Here is a 5094-nt window from a genome sequence, read left to right as displayed (position 1 = left end):
TAATTCTTGCCTTCTTAATGAAGAGGATGATGGTCAGCCTGATACTTTGAAAATTTCAAGTATTTAACATAATAGGTTTCTTGACTGCACCCCCTCTTCCAAAGCTTATTCAATGACACTGAATAAGCTGTCTTATATAATTTCTTCTCTTTGGATCAACTGTAAGTATAAAACTTTAAAGTTACTTTTCAAAAGGATTTTGAAGGAAAAGAAAAATAGAAGCTTCTAGCAAGCAAAGGGCATGATGCCTTGACCACCTTCTCTTTTCAGACTCAAAGGCCTTCCCAAACAGCTAGTATAACTAGGTCAGGGAACACCAGCTACTTATGCATCCCCTCAGCCTCTCAATGGGAGTCAGGATGATGGCAGAGTCGTCTCCCTTTTTTTAAGTCTTATTAATATAATAAAAAAAAGCTTTCATCAGAAACAACTGATGATTAATATTTATCTGGCTAGTCACTGATTTTAGCTGGCCTTTCATTCAGAATTAAAAACTGGAAACCAAGATCTAATTTCCCTCTGCCAGGGTCTTGCTAATGACTACAAGTTTCATAGGTCTACAATCCATCTGAAACAGTGCATCCCAAACACAAAAGTTCAGATGAACTATATTGATTCACAGTATTTATTTTGATTTTTTAGGTAATTATTTTATTTAATATTCTTTCATTTGGCCGCATCAGGTCTTAGCTGCGGCATGTGGGATCTAGTTCCCTGACCAGGGATTGAACCTGGGGACCCCCTGCATTGGGAATACAGAGTCTTAACCACCGGATCACCAGGCAAGTCCCTACAGGTAATCATTTTAATCAGTATTAGAAAATACAGTGCTCGCTTCGGCAGCACATATACTAAAATTGGAACGATACAGAGAAGATTAGCATGACCCCTGCACAAGGATGACACGCAAATTCGTGAAGCGTTCCATATTTTTATGTTTGGAAACGCATGTACACACGTGGTGGATTCATGTCAATGTATGGCAAAACCAATACAATATTCTGAAGTAAAATAAAGTAAAAATAAAAATAAAAAAAAATGACATTTCACACACACACGAAAAAGAAAATACAACGAATTAAACCTGTGATTTAACTCAAGAAAAGTAAATATAAATTGACTTATAAAAAAATAGGTAAATAATTCAGATGGTACTCAAGTATGGTAAAAATTATGAAGCCTGAATAGTTGAAGAATGGCTGGATTTATTTCAAGGAAATTAAGTCCTTAAACTGCCACTTCACTTCTACGTCTACTGCAACCCAGCTTCAGATGCACAGATTGGACCTAAGGACCACCACTATCCAGCCCATGCTCTAGGCTCACTTTTAAATGTGGGCAAATTCACCATACAAAATTCACAAACAACATCAGCAGAAGTAACAATGCCAAAGCAGTGGTGGTATTGGATGGAGCAGCGAACAGGAGGAAAATGCTGAGCTTTGTTCCTTAATGTAGTAGGGTTAGGAGAAATTTTATTTTTAAAATGCCCTTTATTGTTTTTAAATTATTGCTTGTGCAACCAAAAAGTAAGATAAAAAATTGCAAGTAGAACTCAATTTGTTTTACAGTCCAGATAGTTTAAAACAGCTTCTTATTAAAAGCACTCTTATGTAATGACTTACCTGGTGGTCCGGTGGCTAAGACTCCACGCTTTTAATGCATGGGGCCTGGGTTAGATCCCTGGTCAGGGAACTAGATCCCACAGGTGCAACTAAAGATCCTACGTACTGCAGCTGTGCAGCAACTAAGACCTGGTGCAAATAAATAAAAATAAATATATTTTTAAAAAGCACCTTTATGTAAATCATCATCATTTTAGTAAATAAATGCAGGCCTACAAATCCAAAGGACAGAAATGGTCATATAAGCTAAAGGGGACAGACATCAAGATATATCCTTTTTGAATATGAATAGCAGGAGTAGTTTTAATCTTTAAAAGAAATTTTAAAGAGTAGTTTAAACAGCATATCAACATTACAAATCACTATAGGAAATAGATAATGTTCCTTGATCTTTGTAGTTCTACTATTTATTCTTATAGTTATTCACTCATTCATTCAAAAATACTTAAGTGCTTACTGTATGTGTAAGGAATTACTGCCAGCAGTGAAAAACAAACACTTTCCATCATTGGTCATTGGTTTGTTTAACCTGAGAGTAAAAGAAGCAAATAATAATAATAATAATTTTGCCATTTTTGTACTAAAATGCACAACTTCTTAGAAATTTTCAACTTTATTCTAATAATGTCGTTACTGTCTCCTCTTGGTTCTTACTTTATACACTATTCAACAAAGCTGGTCATTGTGGCAGGCAGAATAATGTCCCCCAAATATGTCTACATCCTAATCCCCCAAACCTATGACTATGTTATCTTACATGGCAAAAGGGACTGTTCAGGTGTGATTAAGTTAAAGTTCCAAGGTGGGGGGATTGTTCTGGATTATCCAGGTGGACCCACTGGAACCACAAGTCCTTATATGAAGAAAGGGAGAAGGTCAGAGAACAGATGTGGCAATAATGGAAGCAGAGGGATGTGGCCAGGAGCCAAGGAGTACGGGCAGCCTTTAGAAGGTGGAAAAGGAAAAAACAGACTTTTCCCTAAGACCTTCAGATGGACCAGACAGCTCTGCTGACAACTTGATTTTAGGACTGCCAGGGAATTCTCACTGAGTTTACTTTTTGAAGAGTCGCCATAAGCGGCAATGTACAAGGGTTTCAGTTTCTCCCAACCCTTGCCTGCTCTAGTTCTTTTCTGTGCTGTTGCCTTTTTTTTTTAAATCATGGCTATTCTAATGGCTGTGAAGCGCCATCTCCTTGTGCTTTGATTGCGTTTCTCTAGCGATCAGCGATAATGAGCGTTTTTTCACATGGTTATTTGATCTTTTGTTTTAGCTGGCTTTCTCTGACACTGCTCTTGCACCACCTCTCTATTGCCAGGAGGAGGTGAAAGTCCACTACGAGCCTCCCTCAGCTGTCCCTTGTTACTGTTGGGCGGGGCTGGGAATTCCAGCTCCCAGGTGCTCTCCACCAGCACAGTGACAAGTGGCCTTGTCGCCACTGTGAGATGGTGAGCATCCTGATGTTCTGAACTGCCACCACCCCGGTGAGGAGAAAACAGTGCCTTGGTTACTGCCTGCTGGGTATGGAAGTGTAGGCTTCCCTGAGATCTCTGTGACACCACAGTGGCAGTGGTGGGAATACCAAGGTGCCCCATGAGTCTTGTGGGGGTGGAATCATAGGCTTCCCCCTTGGCCTTTGCTGGTGTGGTTGTGAGTAGGACCACAGTTTAGTTTCTTCTCTGGTGTTTGGCTGGAATAGGTTGTTGTCTGAAGCTTTTCTGTCTTCCTAGGATGCCCCTTTTCTTCAGCTTCTGGCTAGAAGGAGCAGACTTTTGCTGGATCTTGTTTTTGATCTGTTGCCTGTTAGCTTATCTGGGTTGCCGACTTCTTCATTTCCAACTGGGGATATATGACGCAAGAGGAAAACCCAGGGAACTTAACCACCAAGTCCATCTCCAAGTTCCTAGTACCTGTACCTCTCAGTGTTCTCGGGTTTGCTGTATACATAACATGCAGGGGTTTGAGTTGTACTAAGTGGGAGAAATAGGGAAAGCGTGTCTATTCTCTCTTCCCAGAAGAGACTAACTAATGTGCGTGGCATATAACTCATTAACCAATCTAATTTTGGCAGGCATTTAAGTTGTCTCAAAATAATGAGGAAAGGGATGTGCACTGAGGGGAGTGGGGGTGGGGAAGGGAAGACAGGTGGGCAAGAGGGACAGAGTTCTGGGTTCTTGTGCTATTACATGCCCAGCCTAAAACTCTTAACTGGAATTGTTGGGTCAAAGGACATATGCAATCTAATTTTTCATATTGCTAAAATTGCCTCAAAAATATTACACTTAACTCCCAACAACATAAGAGTATGTTTTCTTACCAAGTATTATAAAACTTTGTAATCTTTAATCACCTGATGGAAAATTGTTCTCTTTAGTTGTTTGTATGTGCTATTTTACTTTCTCAATTGGATCCAAAGCAAGAATCATGCCCCCTTTAATTTTCTTGGTGTCTGCAAGGACCCAGCACTATACCATACTAGTTATTTATTTCTTGTTAATGCTTTTAGCCGGGAGAAATATCAATAACCTCAGATATGCAGATGATCCCACCCTTATGGCAGAAAGCGAAGAAGAACTAAAGAGCCTCTTGATGAAAATGAAAGAGGAGAGTGAAAAAGTTGGTTTAAACTTAACATTCAGAAAACTAAGATCAGGGCATCTAGTCCCATCACTTCGTGGCAAATAGACTGGAAACAATGGAAACAGTGACAGACTTTATTTTCTTGGACTCCAAAATCACTGAAGATGGTTATGGCAGCCATGAAATTAAAAGATGCTTGCTCCTTGAAAGAAAAGCTATGACCAACCTAGACAGCATATGAAAGAGCAGAGACATTACTTTGCCAACAAAGGTCCGTCTAGTCAAAGCTATGGTTTTTCCAGTAGTCATATATGAATATGAGAGTTGGGCCATAAAGAAAGCTGAGTGCCAAATAATTGATGCTTTTGAACTGTGGTGTTGGAGAAGACTCCTGAGAGTCCCTTGGACTGCAAGGAGATCCAACCAGTCCATCCTAAAGGAAAACAGTCCTGAATATTCATTGGAAGGACTGATGCTGAAGCTGGAATTCCAATACTTTGGCCACCTGATGCAAAGTACTGACTCATTTGAAAAGACCTGATGCTAGGAAAGACTGAGGCAGGAGGAGAAGGGGACAACAGGACGAGATGGTTGGATGGTATCACCGACTCAACGGACATGAGTTTGAGTAAGCTCTGGGAGTTGGTGATGGACAGGGAAGCCTGGCATGCAGCAGTCCATGGGGTCTCAGAGTCGGACACAACTGAGTGACTGAACTGAACTGAACTGAATGCTTTTAGCAGTTTAAATAAAAGATTTGAGCTGATAATACAGAACTCTGACCAAGTTTCATTTCTTCAAATAAAACATAAATTTTCAAAAATGTTTAAAGGCAGGTTTCTGTCAAAGTGTTGTCTATCATTGTTTAGTTGTTAAGTTGTGTCCAACT

General features: G+C 39.9%; 1 non-coding gene across 1 annotated transcript; it reads left to right on the top strand.

The window, feature by feature from the left end:
* The first annotated feature begins 827 nt into the window (after nt 1–827).
* LOC114110992 (U6 spliceosomal RNA) lies at nt 828–934 on the top strand. The gene has a single exon (XR_003587119.1). It is a non-coding gene; the product is annotated as a U6 spliceosomal RNA (small nuclear RNA).
* The last annotated feature ends 4160 nt before the right edge of the window (nt 935–5094 follow it).

Source organism: Ovis aries, chromosome 1 (genome assembly GCF_016772045.2).
Source record: "Ovis aries strain OAR_USU_Benz2616 breed Rambouillet chromosome 1, ARS-UI_Ramb_v3.0, whole genome shotgun sequence".
In the NCBI taxonomy this organism is placed as follows: domain Eukaryota; kingdom Metazoa; phylum Chordata; class Mammalia; order Artiodactyla; family Bovidae; genus Ovis; species Ovis aries.
Note: the sequence above shows the minus strand (reverse complement) of the source record. Positions and strands in the feature narration are given on the sequence as shown.